Source organism: Gopherus evgoodei, chromosome 21 (assembly GCF_007399415.2).
Source record: "Gopherus evgoodei ecotype Sinaloan lineage chromosome 21, rGopEvg1_v1.p, whole genome shotgun sequence".
Lineage (NCBI taxonomy): Eukaryota > Metazoa > Chordata > Testudines > Testudinidae > Gopherus > Gopherus evgoodei.
The window spans coordinates 9,328,356-9,350,612 of NC_044342.1; the positions used below are offsets into that span (position 1 = coordinate 9,328,356).

The 22,257-nt window shown below is 43.7% G+C and overlaps 3 pseudogenes; 2 read left to right on the top strand and 1 right to left on the bottom strand.

Annotated features, from left to right (window-relative positions):
• Positions 1 to 436: 436 nt before the first annotated feature.
• On the top strand, positions 437 to 1,376 carry LOC115638331 (annotated as a pseudogene).
• Positions 1,377 to 16,480: 15,104 nt separating this feature from the next.
• LOC115637997 lies at positions 16,481 to 17,346 on the top strand (annotated as a pseudogene).
• Positions 17,347 to 18,004: 658 nt separating this feature from the next.
• On the bottom strand, positions 18,005 to 18,970 carry LOC115637998 (annotated as a pseudogene).
• Between the last annotated feature and the right edge of the window lie 3,287 nt (positions 18,971 to 22,257).

The following is a 22,257-nucleotide window of genomic DNA, read 5'->3' on the forward strand; positions in this document are numbered from 1 at the left end:
ATACAAAATGCCATGTCCATCTCATATTTCCACGAAAAGAGGATATCAGGCAGCATTGACATTTTAGCATTTTAGTTTCTTGCCCAAGTACAGACCCTGCTCTTCGTAGCAGTAGGGAATCCATCTTTGCTAGAATTGTTGCATTGGGATTGGACTTTGCTCCATCCTTCACACAGCATTTTATTACAGTACATCATGAGCCAGATCTTCAAATGGGGCAAACTGATGAAGATCCATTGACTTTAAGGGAGGTGTGATAACATACATTCATGTGATAATTCACCACTCGTAGTTAATAGCAGTGACGAGTACTGTGCATTCTTGACACTCACATCATATTGTTGCAGGAAATCAGGCCACTCCCTCTGTCACAGTAATTCCCCCATTGTCTTTGTCCTTCCCTCCACAGCCATCACACAATGAACTGAGAAAGAAAATGTCCAGCCAAACCACCCAGACCAAGTTCCTTCTCCTGGAATTCTCTGATGTTCGGGAGCTGCAGATTCTGCACTTTGTGGTGTTTCTAGTGATTTACCTGTCAGCCTTGATGGGGAATCATCTCATCATCACAGCTGTGGCCCTCAACTCCCATCTTCAAACCCCCATGTTCTTCTTCCTGGTGAATCTGTCCATCCTAGACCTCAGCTCCATCTCAGCTACCATCCCCAAATTCATGGCCAACTCCCTCATGAACACCAGGGTGATTTCTTATCCTGAATGTGTCATCCAAGTCTTTCTCTTTTTCTTTTTTGCTGCAGCTGATCTTGCCTTACTCACCATCATGGCATACGACCGATATGTCACCATCTACCAACCACTGCACTATGATGAACAGTGATGAACAGGAGAGATTGTGTCCAAATGGCAACCAGTGCCTAGATTACTAGTATTGTCCTCTCTGCCCTGATGTGAGTGGAAACACCTTCAGGTTACCCTTCTGCCAGTCCAATGTCATCAACCAGTTCTTCTGTGAAATCCCCCAACTACTCAAGCTCACCTGCTTTGACTCATACCTCAGTGAAACTGGGGCTATTGCCTTTGATGTGTTTTTAGGTTTAAACTGCTTTGTTTTTATAATTGTGTATTATGTTCAGATCTTCTAAACTGTGCTGAGAATCCCGTCTGAGCAGGGCCAGCATAAAGCCTTCTCCACCTGCCTTCCTCGCATCACTGCGGTCTCTTTGTTGCTTTTCACTGCCATCTTTGCCTACCTGAAACCCACCTCCAGCTCAGCATCAGGTCTGAACCTTGTGGTGGGTGTTCTCTATTCCCTGGTGCCTCCAGTGATGAATCCGATCATCTATAGCATGAGGAACAAGGAGATCAAAGCTGCATTGAAGGAATTGATTGTCTGGAGGTTATTCACCAAGAATTAAAATGTCCATCCCTGCAACTTGACTGTGATTTCATTCTGAGTTTCTTTGTAGCTATAATCAACTGATGACAAAATTGTCTCTCTGAGAGCATAGGGTGCAATCTGTTGATGAAATCATAAAATCTGGACTAGCTTCACTGAAGTCAAATGAATTAGAATAAGATTACATCAGTGTACGTAAGATCAGAATCTATCTACATATGCACCTACCTATCTGTCATAAGGATTTATAGGGTTTCTGACACCTATAACCTGGGATATGAGAGTTTTGGCTTGTGTGTTTGCTTGTTTCTTTTTCATTTTGTTTGATTTTGTTGATTTATTCGTTCACTTGTTTCTTTGTTTCAGGTGGCTTTTTGGGGGGAGTGAGGAGTTTGGGAGGGTGGAGTATGTTTTACTAAATGGTGGTATCCATTTATTTTGTCATCTATTCAATGTGTCAATGTCAGAATCACCTTGAGGGGGTTTTCTGAGAGACTTGAAGTTTTGCTTTCCCCATTGATGTAGAATTGAAAAATAGTTTCTGCAAGTGTCTGTTCAAGTGATGATTATAATGCTGATGGGTTTTTATTGTGTTGTGTATAATGTATTAGGGCTCCTAGAGCCTTACAAATGTTATATAAGGCTCTAGGTGCCCTAATACATTATTAATAATAACAGTATTATTGTTATTTATTTAAATTTATTAAAATAAATAAATACTGTTTTATTCTTCCTATGGTGGAAAGGTATTTGGAAGAGAAAGGTATTAAAATGGTTCCTAAAGACAAACTAAGTCTGAAAAATAAGGCCAAACTTTGATTCCACCAAACTACTGCAGTGCTCCATCTGGAAGTGCTCATATTTTCTCTTATGTTATGCTCTGTTCCTACTGTGGTAAATAAATCACACTTTGCATGGTGAAGACGTTCTAGTCACTCAACATACTACTGGTCACTCCTCCTGTGGGAAGAACTGCAGATACCAAACACAGTTGGAGAAATCATGGTTGGGACCCAGTTTGAGAGATGGAGAATCACATGATTCCACCCTAAGACAGGGATAGCCACAAAGCTTAGACCAAAAGGCTTGAAGTTAGAGACCAGAGCAGGGAGAAGAGGTTGAACTAACCTTTTAATCATAACAATTGGGATACAGCCATTCACTTCAATGTGTAGCTCTGTATAGAGCCATTCGACTCTCAACCACACAAGTATCCAAATATGTCTAGCTCTCCAAAGCTGGTTGCTGTTATTATTATTAATTAATATTTATTAAACCCTGCGTGTGCATGGTTGTGTGTATTACATATACAATAGATAAAATAATCATATAGACTAATAGATAGATAGATAGGTAGATAGATCATGAAAAATCAATGCCAATATATCATGCCTTTTTTTCTGTCTGTGACTGTTGATGTCCAACTCAATGTTTTCCTGTGACTATTCATTATTTCTTGTTATGTCTTTGAATCTTTCTTACTCCATTACTCTTTTACAAGAACTTCATTACATGCACTGCCTGGGAGCTTTGAGCCATTTTAAATTAATACATTATAACATACTCTCTTTCTTTGCCTGATTAGATACAATGAATTTTCTTAAAAACAAATCTACTCAGTTGGTCTAGTTCATAGTTGTGATGGGTTGGATCACAGAAACACCCTTGGAAACTGCCAAGACTACTTTTACCCCTGCCTTCCCTGTCAGCTCGGGGACCCAGTATCCTGTCCTGCCGGAGCCAGAGACTCCCATCTGCCCCAACAAAGACCCAGGGGCTGAATTACTTGCTCCAAAGCTAGAGGTTTACCTGAAAGTAGCTAACATAATTGTTCCTATCTTTAACACTCAGACATCCAACTCCCAATGGTGGTCTAAACGTAAGTAAATCAGTTTCATAAATTGTTAGCCATCTATAACACTGACAGAGAGATATGCACAGTTGTTTCCTCCCCCAGGTATTAATACATACTCTGATTTTATTAAATACAGAAAGTAAGATTTAAGTGGTTCCCTGTAATAACAGACAGAGCAAAGTCACAGTAAGTCACAGAGCAAAATAAAATAAAATGTGCAAATCTTTGTCTAATCAAACTGAATACAGATATAAACCTCACCAGTTCCAGAATGCTACCTTTTATAGACTAACTTTTAGCCTGGGTCCAGCAATCACTCACACTCCTTGAAGTCACTGCCCTTTGTTCCAGTTGCTTCCACGTATCTTGGGCAGTGAGGAGGCTCTCTCTTTAGTCAGCTGAAGACAAAATGGAGGGGTTGTCATAACCTTAGTCCCAGATTTGGACCTTAGCGTCCAAAATATGGGGGTTAGCATGAAAACCTCCAAGCTTAGTTACCAGCTTGGACCTGGTACTTGCTGCCACCACCCAAAAAATTAGAGTGTTTTGGGGCACTCTGGTCCCCCTGAAAAACCTTCCCTGGGGACCCCAAGACCCAAATCCCTTGAGTCTCACAACAAAGGGAAATAATCCTTTTTCCCTTCCCCCCTCCAGGTGCTCCTGGAGAGATACACAGACACAAGCTCTGTGAATCCAAACAGAGTGAATCCCCCTCTCCGTTCCCGGTCCTGGAAACAAAAAGGACTTTCCTATTCCCCCAGAGGGAATGCAAAATCAGGCTAGCCAATTCAACACACACCGATCTCCCCTAATTTCTTCCTCCCACCAATTCCCTGGTGAGTACAGACTCAATTTCCCTGAAGTAAAGAAAAACTCCAACAGGTCTTAAAAGAAAACTTTATATAAAAAAGAAAGAAAAAATACAAATGGTCTCTCTGTATTAAGGTGATACAATACAGGACTAATTGCTTAAAAGAATATTGAATAAACAGCCTTATTCAAAAAGAATACAAATCAAAGCACTCCAGTACTTATATTCATGCAAATACCAAAGAAAAGAAACCATATAACTTACTATCTGATCTCTTTGTCCTTACACTTAGAAACAGAAGATTAGAAAACAGAACTACTTCTCCAAAGCTCAGAGGAAGCAGGCAGCCAGAAAACAAAGACCCCAGACACACAATTCCCTCCACCCAAAGTTGAAAAAATCCGGCTTCCTGATTGGTTCTCTGGTCAGGTGTTTCAGGTGAAAGAGACATTAACCCTTAGCTATCTGTTTATGACACGCCCCCCAAATTGCAGACAGTGGGGAAGCTCACTGGCGGCAATTTCCTTCTAGAACTTGAAAATAAACAGATTAATACAACACATGCACCTTTACATATACTATTAAGTATATAACTAACAGACTTTTACATTGTAAGAACACTTTTTAACTACTGGATTCTGGGAAACTCTCACGGGAGAGTGCATCAGCAACTTTGTTAGAAGCTTCTGTGATGTGTTGAATTTCAAAATCAAAATCTTGGAGAGCTAAACTCCAACGAAGAAGTTTCTTGTTGTTCCCCTTGGCAGTATGAAGCCACTTTAGTGCAGCATGGTCAGTTTGTAGTTTGAACCGCCATCCCCAAACATATGGGCGTAGCTTTTCCAGGGCGTACACAATGGCATAGCACTCCTTTTCACTGACTGACCAGTGACTTTCCCTCTAAGACAGTTTCTTGCTGAGAAACACGACAGGATGGAAGTTGTGATCTGTTGCTTCCTGCATGAGCACTGCTCCTATACCACGCTCAGATGCATCTGTGGTTACTAGGAATGGCTTGTCAAAGTCCGGGGCCCTGAGCACAGGGTCAGACATGAGCATCGCCTTAAGCTGGGTAAAGGCCTTTTGACACTCATTAGTCCACTTAATGGCATTTGGCTGGGTCTTTTTGGTCAGGTCGGTCAATGGGGCAGCGATTTGGCTGTAGTGTGGTACAAATCGCCTGTAGTATCCGGCCAAGCCTAAGAAGGATTGGACCTGTTTCTTTGACCTTGGGACAGGCCACTTTTGGATAGCATCCCCTTTGGCCTGTAGGGGGTTTATGGTTCCTCGACCCACCTGGTGCCCCAGGTAAGTCACTCTGTTTTGGCCTATTTGACACTTTTTGGCTTTAACAATTAGTCCTGCCTGCCTGATGCGCTCAAAGACCTTTTCCAGGTGGAGTAGGTGTTCGGGCCAGGAGTCTGAAAAAATGGCCACATCATCGAGGTAGGCAACTGCAAATTCTCCCAGTCCAGCTAGTAGACCATCTACCAGCCTCTGGAAGGTGGTGGGTGCATTTCGAAGGCCGAAAGGAAGGACATTGAATTCATACACCCCCGCATGGGTGACGAATGCTGACCTCTCCTTGGCAGGTTCATCTAGCGGTACTTGCCAGTACCCCTTGGTTAAGTCTATTGTAGAGATGAACTGGGCACGTCCCAACTTCTCCAATAGCTCATCGGTACGTGGCATTGGATAGTTGTCCGGACGAGTTACAGCATTTAGCTTACGGTAGTCCACGCAAAAGCGTATTTCCCCATCTGGTTTGGGTACCAGAACCACTGGAGATGCCCATGCACTGGTAGATGAGTGGATTATACCCATCTGTAGCATGTTCTGGATCTCCCGTTCTATAGCAGCTTGGGCATGAGGAGACACCCGGTAGGGTGGGTTCTGATTGGGTGAGCATTACCTGTATCAATGGAGTGGTATGCCCGTTCAGTCCGTCCTGGGGTGGCTGAGAACAATGGGGCGAAGCTAGTGCACAGCTCCTTGATTTGTCGCCGCTGCAGATGTTCCAGGGTGGTTGAGAGGTTCACCTCTTCCACGCCACCGTCTTTTTTCCCGTCGTAGTAGACACAGTCAGGCCACTCAGCATCATCTCCCTGGACTGTAAACTGACAAACCTGTAAGTCTCTGGAATAGAAAGGCTTGAGAGAATTAACATGGTACACTTTAGGCTTTAGTGGGGAATTGGGAAATGCTATGAGGTAGTTTACATTTCCCAGGCGCTCTTGGACCGTGAATGGCCCTTCCCATGATGTTTCCATCTTATGGGCCTGTTGCGCCTTCAAGACCATAACCTGGTCTCCTACCTTGAAGGAACGTTCTCTGGCATGTCTGTCATACCAGGCCTTTTGCTCTTCCTGAGCATCCTTTAGGTTCTCTCTAGCAAGGGCCAAAGAGTGTTGGAGGGTGTTTTGTAGATTGCTTACAAAGTCCAGAATGTTAGTTCCCGGAGAAGGCGTAAACCCCTCCCATTGCTGCTTCACCAACTGTAATGGCCCCTTAACCTCGTGACCATACACAAGTTCAAAAGGTGAAAACCCTAAACTGGGATGTGGTACAGCCCTGTAGGCAAACAGCAACTGCTGCAACACTAGGTCCCAATTATTGGAGAATTCGTTGATGAATTTTCATATCATGGCCCCCAAAGTTCCATTGAACCTTTCCACCAGGCCATTGGTTTGATGGTGGTACGGGGTGGCAACCAAGTGATTCACCCCATGAGTTTTCCACAGTTTTTCCATGGTCCCTGCCAGGAAATTAGACCGTGAATCTGTAAGGATGTCAGAGGGCCAACCTACCCTGGCAAAGATGTCTGTTAGGACCAGGCACACAGTGTTAGCCCTGGTGTTGCCTAGAGCTACTGCTTCTGGCCATCGGGTAGCAAAGTCCACTAAAGTCAGTACGTACTGCTTTCCTCTGGGCGTCTTTTTTGGGAAAGGGCCCAGAATATCCACAGCTACTCGCTGAAATGGGACCTCAATTATGGGGAGTGGCTGGAGAGGGGCCTTGACCTGGTCTTGAGGCTTACCCACTCTTTGGCATACCTCACAAGACCGGACATACTTGGCAACATCCTTGCCCATCCCCTCCCAGTGGAAGGACTTTCCCAACCGGTCCTTGGTTCTGTTCACCCCAGCATGGCCACTGGGATGATCATGGGCTAAGCTTAAGAGCTTCCCCCGGTACTTAGTTGGAACCACCAACTGTTTTTGCGGCTGCCATTCTTCCCGGTGTCCACCAGAAAGAATTTCCTTGTATAAAAGTCCTTGGTCTATAACAAACCGGGATCGATTAGAAGAGCTGAGAGGCGGTGGGATGCTCCGTGCCGCCGCCCACGCTTTCTGAAGGCTGTCATCTGCTTCCTGCTCAGCCTGGAACTGTTCCCTTGAGGCTGGGGTCACCAGTTCTTCCTCAGACTGTGGACTTGGGCTTGGTCCCTCTGGAAGCGATGTAGGTGATGGGGTTGTTTCCGTTGCTGGTGAACCGCTCTCCGCTGGTGCACCTGAGGGTATTTCAGGCTCTGGCTGAGCCTTTTGGGTATGGCTGTCTTGTGCTTCTGCCAGTTCTGGCTCGCTGGCGCCCTCTGGCGTTGAGTTTGAAGATGTGGTTGCACTTGCTGGTGCTGGTTGCTGTTCCAGTTCCGGGCCTGGGACTGGAGATGCTGTGGCTGTTTCAGTGGTAGGCATGGAATCTGGGTCCACTACCTCTGTCTGGGTCTCTGGTATCACAGATGGGGCCTCTGTGGACGGCTCAGGAACAGGAATGGGTCTGGAAGCTTGCCTGGTTTGGCTACGGGTAACCATTCCCACTCTCTTGGCCCGCCTCACCTGGTTGGCCAAGTCTTCCCCCAGTAGCATGGGGATAGGATAATTGTCATAGACTGCAAAAGTCCACATTCCTGACCAGCCTTTGTACTGGACAGGCAGTTCAGCGGTAGGCAAGTCTACAGCTTGTGACATGAAGGGGTAAATTGTAACTTTGGCCTTTGGGTTGATGAATTTGGGGTCTACGAAGGATTGGTGGATAGCAGACACTTGTGCCCCCGTGTCTCTCCACGCAGTAACCTTCTTTCCGCCCACTCTCAAATTTTCCCTTCGCTCCAAGGTTATTTGAGAGGCATCCGGGCCTGGGGATCTTTGGTGTGATGGTGGTGTAATGAATTGCACTCGCATGGTGTTCTTGGGACAGTTGGCCTTGATATGTCCCGGTGCATTACACTTAAAGCATCTTCCATCTGATGGGTCACTGGGCCGAGGTGAGTTACTGGAGACTGGTGAGGTTGAAGGGTAGGGTATCTGTGGCTTTACTTAGGTGGTATGTGGGGTCTTTGGCTGTCCTCGGTTGTAGGGTTTATGGTCTGTGTGCCCCCTGGGGTAATCGTTCCCCCTGACAGTAGCTTTCTTGCTTTCTGCCAGTTCCATCCATTTGGCTCCAATCTCCCCCGCCTCAGCGATATCTTTGGGATTTCCATCTTGTATGTACCGTGTGATGTCTTCAGGAACACCATCCAAGAACTGCTCCATTTGTATGAGGAGGTTCAGTTCTTCCAAGGTTTGAATGTTGTTTCCTGTTATCCAGGCCTCATAGTTTTTTGCAATGTAGTAGGCGTGTTTGGGAAATGACACCTCTGGTTTCCACTTTTGGGTTCTGAAGTGCCGACGGGCATGATCTGGGGTTATCCCCATCCTGTATCTGGCCTTGGTTTGAAAAAGTTTATAGTCATTCATTTGCTGCTTAGGCATTTCAGCTGCCACCTCTGCTAAAGGTCCACTGAGCTGTGGCCTTAATTCTACCATGTACTGGTCTTCGGGGATGCTGTACCCAAGACAGGCTCTTTCAAAATTTTCCAAGAAGGCCTCGGTGTCATCACCTGCCTTGTAGGTGGGAAATTTCCTGTGCTGTGGAGCAATAGTTGGCGCCGGGTTGTTAGGGTTGGCTGGCACATGCAGCCCAGCTTTTGCCAAGTCCAGTTCATGTTTTCTCTGTTTTTCCTTCTCTTCATTTTCTTTTTGTTGTTTTTCCATTTCTTTTTGTTGTTTTTCCATTTCTTTTTGTTGTTTTTCCATGTCTCGGCGGTGGGCCGCCTCTTCTTCTTCTTGCTTCCTTCTGTGGGCCAACTCATCTTCTGCTTGTTTCCTTCGGTAGGCCACCTCTTCTTCTTCTAGTTTTCTTTTGTGTGCTGCCTCTTGGGCTGCCTGTTCTCTTTGGAAGGCTGCCAGTTTGATGCTTTCTTCCTTTTCTTTCAGCTCCATCTCTTTTTGTTTTATTTCTAGTTGTCGCCTGTGTTCAGCTTCTCTGACTTGTGCTTCGGCCTCCATTTTTGCCTTAGAAGTCATGATTCCTGTTTTCTTGTGTTGGGGTGCCCTCCGTTGTTTATCCTCTGAACTGCAGGCTCTCTGTTGCCTCCTGAAGTCTGCCTAGCAACAGTGCCTTTAGCTAATCTTCAATGTTAAGTAAACCTGAAAAACCACTTTATTTGCATTTATATAGTGCTGGTATGACTCACAATGGGAGTGCTATTGTGTGACAAAAGACTGTTAATAGTCCTTAACGACTTCTTGCTTAACATGCAAGCCACAAACTGCCAGAGAGAGCAGAAAAAAAAATTCTCTCTGGTTCCCTTTTAAAACCAAACTGTTTCTCTCTGCTAAAAAGCCCTTAGCAGAGAAAAGAAAAATATAATATTCCTACTGGCTTCTGGATTCTGTCTATCTCCCACCGGCTGCCACTCATGTCATAACCTTAGTCCCAGATTTGGACCTTAGCGTCCAAAATATGGGGGTTAGCATGAAAACCTCCAAGCTTAGTTACCAGCTTGGACCTGGTACTTGCTGCCACCACCCAAAAAATTAGAGTGTTTTGGGGCACTCTGGTCCCCCTGAAAAACCTTCCCTGGGGACCCCAAGACCCAAATCCCTTGAGTCTCACAACAAAGGGAAATAATCCTTTTTCCCTTCCCCCCTCCAAGTGCTCCTGGAGAGATACACAGACACAAGCTCTGTGAATCCAAACAGAGTGAATCCCCCTCTCCGTTCCCGGTCCTGGAAACAAAAAGGACTTTCCTATTCCCCCAGAGGGAATGCAAAATCAGGCTAGCCAATTCAACACACACCGATCTCCCCTAATTTCTTCCTCCCACCAATTCCCTGGTGAGTACAGACTCAATTTCCCTGAAGTAAAGAAAAACTCCAACAGGTCTTAAAAGAAAACTTTATATAAAAAAGAAAGAAAAAATACAAATGGTCTCTCTGTATTAAGGTGATACAATACAGGACTAATTGCTTAAAAGAATATTGAATAAACAGCCTTATTCAAAAAGAATACAAATCAAAGCACTCCAGCACTTATATTCATGCAAATACCAAAGAAAAGAAACCATATAACTTACTATCTGATCTCTTTGTCCTTACACTTAGAAACAGAAGATTAGAAAACAGAACTACTTCTCCAAAGCTCAGAGGAAGCAGGCAGCCAGAAAACAAAGACCCCAGACACACAATTCCCTCCACCCAAAGTTGAAAAAATCCGGCTTCCTGATTGGTTCTCTGGTCAGGTGTTTCAGGTGAAAGAGACATTAACCCTTAGCTATCTGTTTATGACAGGGGTATCCAGGGCTGCCAATTAGACAAGGAGCCATTGATCACTACCCGTTGAACCCGACAATCTACCCAGCTTTCTATTCACCTTATAGTCCTTCCATCCATTCCATGCTTCTTTAACTTGCTGGCAAGAATACTGTGGGAGACCATATTAAAAGTTTTGCTGAAGTCAAGGAATAACACATCCACTGCTTTCCCCTCATTCATAGACACAGTTATCCCCTCATAGAAGGCAGTTAGGTTAGTCAGGCATGACTTGCCCTTGGTGAATCCATGCTGACTGTTCCTGATCACTTTCCTGTCCTCTAAGTGCTTCAGAATTGATTCCTTGAGGACTTGCTCCATGATTTTTCAAGGGACTGAGGTGACACTGACTGATCTGTAGTTCCCCAGATCAAGTTTTCAAAGATAATGGCCAATGGTTCTACAGTCACGTCCGCTAACTTCTTCAGCACCCTTGGATGCAGCACATCTGGCCCTATGTGCTCATGCAGCTTTCTTAAATTGTCCTGAACCTCTTATTTCTCCGCAAAGGGCCGGTCACCTCCTCTCCATACTGTGCTGCCCAGTGCAGCAGTCTGGGAGCTGACCTTGTTCATGAAGACAGAGGAAAAAAAGAACTGAGTATATTAGCTTTTTCCACATCCTCTCTCACTAGGTTGCCTTCCCCGTTCAGTAAGGGACCCACACTTTCCCTGGTCATCTTCTCGTTGCTAACATACCTGAAGAAACTCTTCTTCTTACTCTTAACATCCCTTGCTAGCTGCAACTCCAAGTGTGATTTGGCCTTCTTGATTTCCCTCCTGTATGCCTGAACAATATTTTTATTCTCCTCCCTGATCATTTGTCCAAGCTTCCACTTCTTGTAAGCTTCATTTTTGTGTAGAAGATCAGCAAGGATTTCACTGTTAAGCCAGGCTGCTTGCCTGCCATATTTACTATTCTTTCTACTCATTAGGATGGTTTGTTCCTGCAACCTCAATCAGGATTCTATAAAATACAACCAGCTCCCCTGGACTCCTTTCCTCCTTATGTTATTTTCCCAGGGGATCCTGCCCATCAGTTCCCTGAGGGAATCAAAGTCTACTTTTCTGAAGTCCAGGCTCCATACCTTGCTGCTCTCCTTTCTTCCTTGTGTCAGGGTCCTGAACTTGACCATCTCATGGTCACTGCCTCCCAGGTTCCTATGTACTTTTGCTTCCCCTACCAATTCTTCCCTGTTTCTGAGCAGCAGGTCAAGAAGAACTCTGCCCCTACTTTGTTTCTCCATCACTTATGTCAGGAAATTCTCCCCTACACTTTCCTGTCCTAAATTTTGAATGCCCAAAAAGCAAGTGCATTTGAAACTGGAAACTATGTTCAGCCCATTACTAAGAAAGGAACCATTGGTAAAAACCAGATGAAGTTTCCAAAACCCTCAATATTGGAAAGGTGTATGTTCAAAGCCTCTTAGGGGATTTCAGACATTCAAGGATAGATTCACAAAAGGATTTGAGTGCCACAATTTCAAAGGTTTTTAGATGCCAAAAAGATTTGTAAAAGAACTGAGGTACCTAAAATTCATAGTTTTCATGGGTGTTGGGCACCTAGCAGCTTTTGAAAATCCCACAAGGCACCCAAATACATTTAGAAAGTTGAACATTTTGTGTTGCAACCCTGAACATCTCAGAACTTAACCTTTGGGTACCCAGAAAATCACTGTGATTTGCAAACTGTGAGTTAGGTGTCCAGCCTCCTGTACAGTGAACAGGGAGAGACAGACAATGAAAAATGGGATCCAGAGAAGCCAGTATGCTTTGTAGGGAGGCACCTAACTAAACTGCAGGAAACACTGACCAGACAGGTGTGTGCTAAGCCACACCCTCTAACAGGTACCTAAGTGCAAGTCAACACTTAAAACTATGCATCGGCATAGGTGACCTGATGCAGCTGCACGCCTGTAGTGCTTAAGTGAAGATGCTTCTACACTGACTGTAGTTAATCCACTTTCCTAAGCGGCAGTAGCTATGCACCCATCTCTGTGCCATGAGTTCAAACTGTGAAGTACTCTTGTTCTCTTCTTTGGCGTACCTAATTATACTTTTACACTTGACTTGCAGAGCTTTATTTTCCTTATGATTTTCCACATTAGGATTTAACTTCCACTGTTTAAAGGGTGACTTTTTGTCTCTAAGTACAGTACTTATATTACTTTGCTGTTTAGCCACAGTGAATTTGTTTTGGTCCTCTTACTAACTTATCAACATTTATCAATAAAAATCTGATCCTTCTAAGCCTCGCTATCAAAGTCACATACATCAATGTGTATAGCAATACTGAGTTTAGCCCTGAGTCTTTGGCCAAACCTTCTTTGGCATTAAATTGGTGATGTCAATGGAACTTCTCTGCTTTGCTGCTAGTATAACTAACATGGGAAATTTTACCCTTACATCTCTGTCACACTGACTTTCGCTAGGGTGACATTAGAGAAAAAATGGGTCTTTTTGTTTCCAAGCCATTGGCCAAATCCTGCTGTCTTTGAAGTGGAAGGCTAATCCCGAGTGACTTCAATGGGATGCAGATTTGGCCTCATTATTGCAAGTCAGATATACTTTGGGAAACAACAGGAAACCTTCCTCATCAAAATAGCCTCTTCCAATCTAGTACGAATGACACAACTTTTAGTTATTTTTTTAATTTTTAATTAGATAATAATAATAATAATAGGAAGAAGAAGAAGAAGAAGAAGAAGAAGAAGAAGAAGAAGAATGATGATTATGATGATAAAGACTCTAGGCACTTCAGCATATAGTCAATAATACAGTAATATCCCTTCAGTCTGACATAATTTCAAGGAGAACTCAACTACACAGAAACCTCTTTTCTACTCTTTGGTCATAGTGGAAAGCAAACCTATGGCTCACTTGGAAAACCCCCTCGAAATGATCATAGAATATGAGGGTTGGAAGGGACCTCAGGAGATCATCTAGTCCAACCCCCTGCTCAAAGCAGGACCAACCCCAATTAAATCATTCCAGCCAGGGCTTTGGCAAGCCTAACCTTAAAAAACTCTAAAGAAGGAGATTCCACCACCTCCATCAGTAACACATTCCAGTGCTTCACCGCCCTACTACTGAAAAAGTTTTTCCTAATATCTAATCTAAATCTCTCCCACTGCAACTGGAAACCATTACTCCTTGTTCATCATCTGCTACCACTGAAAACAGTCTAGATTCATCGTCTTTGAAATCTGCTTTCAGGTAGCTGAAAGCAGCAATCAAATCCCCCCCTTATTCTTCTCTTCTACAGAATAAAAAATTGCAGTTCCCTCAGCCTCTCCTCCTAAGTCATGGGCCCCAGCCCTCTAACAATTTTTGTTGCCCTCCGTTGGACTTTTTCTAATTTTTCCACAACCTTCCTGTAGTGTGGGCCCCAAAACTGGGCACAGTTCTCCAGGTGAGGCCTCACCAATGTCAAATAGAGGGGAATGATATACCGTTATCTCTTAGACTGAAGAGTTCAGAAAAAAATCTGGCCGTTCATATGTGGCTTTAGGAGATGATATTTTTGCTTTGGACCTGGCCAAGAAACCTAACAGCAGTTTCATTAAAACTTTTGAAATTTCAAACTTTATCTTTTGCAATTTTTAATCATACATTTAAAAATATTGATGAAAACATTCTCAGATTCCGTGATCCTGATTTCACAGAATCAGGTCTGTTATCAGACCCTGGCTCTCAGTCCCTTCCATCAGACCTAAAGTGGGATTTTCAAAAATTTAAAAGGGCCAGATTTTCAAAATATTTATGCACCTAGTGGGATTTAGTGGGATTTTCAAAAGTGCCTAAAATTTATACATGCCTAACTTCCATTGATTTAAAAAAGAATTAGATGCCTAATCTGTTTAGGTGTTTCTGAAAGTTCCACTAGGCACCTATCTGCGTTTTTCGATGCCTAAGTACTTTTAAAAACTTGGCCATTAGGCACTTCTGAAAATGCATCTAAATATCTTCATGAATCCCACTCTAGGTCCATAAAATACAACAATTTCATTGTATATTAGACACCTAGGCTCTTTTGAAAATCCTACTAGGCACCTAAAGAACTTTAACAATCTAGCTCTTCTGTAAGTCCCAGCATTAATTCCTAAGGAAAGGAAGAAAAAAGTCATTGACAGATGGAAGTCATAGTGGATAAAGGTACATAGAGATTCAGGGAAATTCAGTGTTAAGACTGAACTTAAAAAGAAAACCAATATTTGAAAGAATGGAAATGCTCAGTTCAAAATAACCAAACAACCTTAACCATCCACCTCTGGCTTCATTCTGAAATAATGAAACATGCATTCTGGGGGAGTCTTAGTCTGCTATACACCTAAAATGGATGTCAGCCTAGCTACATCATTCAGAGCTGTGAAAATGTCTTGCTCTCTGCGACATAGTTAGATCTACCCAACCTGCTCTCTAGCCACAGTGTGGTTGATGGAAGAATTCTTCTATCAATATCGGTACCAAGTCTCAAGAGGGTAGATTTACTACAGTGATGGAAAATCCCTTTCTGTGACTGTAGTAAGCATCTACACTGCAGTGGCATAGCTTGTAGTGTAGACACAGTCTCACTCATCCATAAATAGGGGATTTATTTATCAGGGTTCATGCGCTCCACTGTGCTTTACTCTTTATTGGACAGGGGTTGTGTTGACTCTGACTAGGAAACATAGTATACACAAATAAAGACATGCATCAATAATTTCTGATTAGTGAAATGGACAGAGGGTAATTACAAGATCCTCACCCCTTCTATGTGCCATAAGTTATATAAATGCTTCTAGATTCAGTGCTAGTGTTTCTACGCACACAAACCTCCTAGCACTGTTGAACTTACATACAGATAGAATATAGGAATCATCTGATGATTATACTTTTAGTAGAGTTCCCTGCCTTTGACCAACACCAGAGAGAAAGGTGAAAGGAATGCAGCAATGTGTAACTTCTTAAAGTGCACAGGTTTATGTCTCCTTCCTGAGTTTGCAGGAGCGGTCAACTTCACAATGTTTGGGGAAAGATGGGAAGTCCTAAAGGAAATAATGACAACAAGAAATGCAAACCTTGCCAAGCTGCAGTTAAGATTGACAGTTGTTACCAGTAATTTAAAAATAGTAATACTAAAAAGCAAGTGAACATATTTTTCAGAATTTGGTGGTGGATCAAAAATTTCCAAACATTTCAGGGGAGGTGGTGCCTCTGTTATAAGTTGTAGCTTAGTGGTTTGCAGACTTACCTGTGGGGAGTGACAACTGGGTTTGGTTTCCCTTTTTGCCTAATACAGAGAAAGAATTTGAATTTAGATCTTCCATAAGAGAGGAGCATCCCCTGTTTTATGGGATATTGGGATAAGGGGTTTAATCAATCTCTACTCTTAATACTCCACTATTTTGTGTAAATAATTAAAGGTAGACTGGAGCAAGGATTTGATTTGAGTATGCCCATGACTACTTTAACCACCAGGCTATAGAATCATTCTCACCAGCTTTCTGCCACAAATACTAAGAATCACTATGACTTGCCATTATGAAAGACAATGGGCCTGGGACACTACCGCCCAATAGTTTATACACTCACCTAGCATATGAACCAACACAAATAGGGCGTCCTAGATACCTAATTAAGCATCTACTCTTTTCCACTGCAGGTACATACTATTTTTTTGTGTGTTTTCTCAATCAGAAATGTAATTTCTAAGCAAAATAATGCACAAAACAAAAACTTTAATAAGGTTGTGAGTGGTTACCAGTAATTAACAGTAAGAACCTCAAGGAGTTCATCATTCTCATTTATGTCATCCCTGGAGGTATATTTTAAGGATCCTAAATGGAACAGGAGAACTTCACAACTTGTGACAGAATTTATTTTGTCCTTTTTCTGGTCTTCCTCCTAGTCTACAGGACTACATGTCTTGAGAACCTCACCATCATCATCACCATGATCTCTGACCCTCACCTGCACATGCTCATGTACATCCTGTTGGCCAACGTGGCTTTCCTGGACCTCAGTGAGTCCTCAGTGACTGCCCCGAGATGCTAAAGGACCACCTGTACCAGTGCCAAATCATCTCATTCAATGAGTGTCTGACCCAAATGTTCTTCTTACACTTCATCAGGGGCATTGTGGTCTTCTTCCTAGTATTGAAAGCAGCTGATGGGTATGTGGCCATCTATAAGCTATTGCACTACCTGTCTATCATGAACAGAAGTATGTGCATGCGGCTGGTGGCTTTGTCCATTCCATTGTCCAGCTTTCACTGATCATGCAGCTGCCCTTCTGTGGACCCAACATACAAAATAGATTCGACTGCGATGTCCCCCAAGTCATCAAACTGGCCTGCACAGACACGTACATAATGGAGTTGCTGATGGTCTCCAACAGTGGGCTGGTCACTACAGGAGTCTTCATTGCATTGCTCATATCCTACACCATCATCCTTGTCAAGATAAGGACACATGTCATGGAAGGGAAACAAAGCCCTGTCCAATTGCGCAGCTCAGATCACAGTGGTGAGTTTGCATTTTGGGCCTTGTGTCTTCTATGATCGGCCTTTCCAGAAATTCACTGTGGACAAGGCAGTGTCTGTGCTCTACACAATGATCACTCCAACGCTGAACCCAATGATCTACACCCTGAGGAACACTGAGATGAAAAGTTCCATCAAGAGGTTAATGGGAAGGTCCCTGTGCTGAAAGAGGAAAGCAAACTTCAAACAGATTTGTGTTGCAGGCCAATTGTGTGTTTTGTCTTTCTAAATACTTCCAAGCTTTCTTGGCTATCTGGATACTCAAATTCCATTAATTTTCATGGGATTTAGGCATGTTTAAGCCCTTAGGCAGCTTTGAGATTCCGAACTTTCAATCTGAAATTATATTTATTTTAATTTCAGGAGAAGATCCACATGAAAGAACCTGATTATAGGCAAACTTTTTGGCCCAAGGGTGACATTGGGGTTGTGAAATAGTATGGAAGGCTGGGTAGGGAAACCTGTGCATCCCCAAGAAGCTTAGCCCCCTCCCCCTCCCACTTCTTGCCTCCTGACTGCCCCCCTCATAAATTCCCCATCCAACACCCCCTGTTCCTTGGATCCTCATTGCAGGGGAGGGAGGACAATAAGGGAGGAGTTAGGGGCTAGCTTCCCCAGCTGGGAACTCAAGGGCCAGAAAAGACAGTCATGCAAGCCAGATGTGGCCCAGAGGCTGTAGTTTGCACACCTCTGTTCTATGAGATAGAATTGTTGGCCAAGATTTTCAGTCATTTAATTTTATGTACTTATATGTCCTCCATAACAGAGTATCTGAGCACTTCACAACCCTAGTCCTCACAACACCTTTGTGTAGTAGACAAATGTCATTGCCCCTGTAATACAGAAGGGGAACTGAGGAAGAAAGAGATCAAATGATTTGCCCAAAGGTACAGAAGAAGTCCCGGAAGGTTGAAGTCAATCAATGAAGGTCTTGACAGTGTCAGGTTTGTTCCTGTTAGGATATTTTTATTTGTTTTAAATAACCTCCATCCAATCAGTTTCCTCAGGGCAACTTTGATCTCCTTGTTCCTCAGGCTGTAGATGATTGGATTCAGCATTGGAGGTACCATGGAATAGAAAACATCCACCACGAGATCCAGATGTGATATGGGCCTGGAGTTGGGTTTCAGGTAGGCAATGATGCCAGTGGAAACAAACAAAGAGACAACAGTGATGTGAGGCAGGCAGGTGGAGAAGGCTTTTTGTCGGCCCTGCTCATTGGGGATTCTTAGCACTGATCTGAAGATCTGAACTTATGACACAATTATTAAAACAAAGCAGCTTAAAGCTAAGCATGCACTGAATACAATAACCTCAGTTTCACTGAGGTCTGAGTCAGAGCAGGCAAACTTGAGTAGCTGGGGGATGGCGCAGAAAAACTGATCCACCACATTTCCTCCACATAAGGATAATGTAAATGTGTTTCCAGTGTGCAGGGCAGAGTAAAGAATACCATTGATCCAGACACTGGCTGCCATTTGGACACAAGCTCTCCTGTTCATCACTCTCTCATAGAGCAGTGGTTGGCAGATGGCGACATATCGATCATATGCCATGGCAGTCAGGATGCCGAGATCAGCTGAACCAAGGAACATGAAGAGAAAGATTTGGGCGACACATCCAGAATAAGAAATCACCTTGGTGTTCATAAGGGAATTAACCATGGATTTGGGGATGGTGACAGAGATGGAGCTAAGGTCTAGGATGGCCAGATTCACCAGGAAGAAGTACATGGGGGTGTGAAGATAGTGGTTGAGGGCTATGGCTGTGATGATAAGAAGATTCTCCATCAGGCCTGCCAGATAAATCATTAGAAACACCACAAAGTGCAAAATCTGTAGCTCCTAAATGTCAGAGAAACCCAGGAGAAGGAACTCGGTCACGGTGGTTCAGTTGGACATTTTCTTCCTCAGCATGTTATCTGATGGCTGTGGAGGGAAGAAGAAGGTCCACACTCAGGATTCGATTGTCAGAGAGAATGCCCTTGATTCCCTTCTCAGTAATTGTCCCATGATCTCACTGTTGACAATCAGAGCATTAGAGAGAGAAGGTCAGTGAGGTATAAGCTATTATTGTATCAGCTTCCATGAGTGAGAGTGACAAACTTTCAAGGCTCACATACTACCTCACCAACCTTGTCTATTTAATATTCTGGGATCAACATGGTTACAAGTACTGCATACAATCAGACCACTACTCAGGTGTGTTATCACACTGGTGTCAATTGGCATAACTCCCATAAAATCCATGGGGCTACATCAGTTTGCACCATCTGAGGATCTGGCCCAAGATGTCACTTGAAGAAATGCATTAAAGACTGGAACAAATTGCAAAATAAATCCACAGATTGAGCAAATATGGCCCCTCAACTCTGTCAAGCAACAGAGGAAAAACTTTGGCATGAAACTAAAGTACTAGAACCCCAAGACAGCCCAATTCCCACTTTCTAGGGAAATGTGACACACTCGCTGAGCATCCTAAGTGCTAGCTTCTCTGTAACAATTCCTCTCCAACCTCTGTTTATAGATGACCTGCCACTTGGTTACAAATTGATTAATGGCACCAATCCCAGCAGCACTTCCATCTCGGAGTAAAGATGGGCTGGTAGCATTGCACAGTTACTGCTAAGTTGTGTCGTTTCCCTCTGTGACTTTATATCTGGTCTGTGTGGGTCAGAGGAAGTCAGGAGACTTGGCTTTTGTTCTTGTCTCTGCAAGTGACCTGCTGTATAACCTTGGGACAGTCACTTCCTCTCCCCATGTCTCCATTTCCTTTCCCTCCTTTTCTCTGATTTTTCTTTTATGAGCTCTGTGGGGGTGGGATTTGTTTTATCATGTATCTGCACTGTGAACCCATTTACAGACTCTGTGCTCAGCTGGCAGCAGTGTTGCACACAGGATATGTTGATGGACTAGGAGGTTTGGATTCCTGTCCCATTGACCTCATGGTGTTCCATCTACACACTAGAGGGGAACACCTTCCCAGCTCCAGTAGATGGACATGGGCTAGCTCTGCTCAAGTTACTTCACAAAACATACCCATGTAGCCAGGGGCAGCCTGGGCACCAGCTCAGGCTCCATCCAACTATGAACCCATGCTGTTAAGGCAAGTTTGTATTGAGGTGACTAGACTGAGCCGCTCCATGTGCTGGCCCCATCTGCTCCGCTATGAGCTAGTAAAGTCTGCCTACCTGAGTTTGGAAGCATGCCCCCAGCTGTGGTATAGATATACCCTTAGTGTCCTTTGGCAAAGTCCAGATAGACAGCCTGTCACTGCTTGATTCAACCCAGACTCTGAGTTTCAAGGTTCAAGAATGTCTGTTAGGTACAGCTCATATTCCCTGGGTATCAGCTCTGCTGTTTATTCAGTTCTGTCATCCTGCAGTTATGTCTTTGAAACAGAAATAAAAATGGATATAACAGAATGACATCTTTGAAAATTATGGTATCACTGGACAACATTAGTACTTCCCACTCTGGTCAATAATATTCTGATTTAACTCTTTTTAAAGAAAATTTGGGTTTTCAGTTAAACAAATTTTTATGCAAGGTCTCATCTATCTATCTATCTATCTATCTATCTATCTATCTATCTATCTATCTATTCAAAAGCTGATTTTTTTTCTTGGGGGGGAGATTTTGGTTGGAATTTTTCAGTTTTCAGCAGAGAATGATTGGTTTCCTGTTGCAGAAATTCCAAAGTTTGGAAATTTAGGGGACTTCTATGAAAAGACAACATTTTCTAATGAAGAAAAAAAGACAATAGCAAACTTACGGTGTTGGTTTTTGGATAGATTTTCCCAGCTTGCAAAGCATTTGATCCTGCAGTGCTAGAAATTATTGACCACTGTCGATATATCTCTCTCAGAAACCCATCATTGCATTATCCAGCACTGATATTCATATTCTGTCACTGGATTTCTGGGTTGCTGAGTCTCTCTGCAGTTCCAAGTAGACAGGGATCCATGCCACAGATGAGCACTTCCTGCTCCACTCCTGGGGCAGGCTTGGCTGAGAGGTGAAGGATTAAATAGGATCAGGGACTGAAAGTCCCTCCCCGCTGTACAGCTTGACATGGCTACAGCCCAGGAAGTCCCTGCTCTGGGCCTAATAGTCGAATGATGTCTCCAGGGTTGTGAGCCCAGCAATGATCTCACCTCTGAACAAACCACCCTGACAATATACTCTAACTGACCCCACAGAGGGAGAACACAACCCAGCTTGGATCTTACACAATGGCAACATTTCTGGAAGGACCCTTGTCTAAAAACAAGGCAAGGCTGAGGCCCAAAGAGTGTCCCAAGATATTTGCCAAATCAAATATATATTTATAGCACAGACAGTTGACCTACAATAGCTTAGAGCACCAGAAGCTCCACTGGCCTGGAATAGCCTCTTCTTTCATTTATGCCACATAATTACTTTTGGAGGAAGAGAGTTTTTTTGCCCCTGCATTGGATCAGAAGCTCTTGGAATGCACCACCAGAGGAACTCACAGCCCAGGCTGCCCTGGCTGCTTGAAATTGATCACTAAGAGGTAGCCAGAGACAAACTCTAAAAAGAACGATCATTTCCTGAGCTGGTATAAATTAATACAGTTCCACTGATTTCAGAGTACCTAGGGCTAATTATGCCAAATGATGGCCTGGCCCTTTGATTTCAACTGTGCTACGACAGATTTATATCAGCAGAGGATTTGGCCTGTCAGAGTTTAGTTTGTTTAGTTGGGATTAGGGGTGTCTTTTGAAAGATGATTTTGTGTGTGGAGGGGAGGATAGGGCGAGGTTGGAGACTGAAGTTCCAACAGTTTCTCCTGAGGACCACCACCCTCTCCTCTCCTTTTATGGCATGTCTACGGCTCATCATCAATCCTGGAGGTGACCACAGAATGGGAGCTGTTGGATGGTCCTCAGTGTGCCATGTCCCTGTGTAGGTGACGGAGCTACATCACAGAGATGGCCAACAGGAGATGCACCACACATGTCCAGGAATGGGCTAAACATCCTATAGCCCTGGGTAGAGAGGAGTCTGATAAAAACTCTGTTCTGGTTCTAAGTCCTGTGCTTGGACCATGCTCC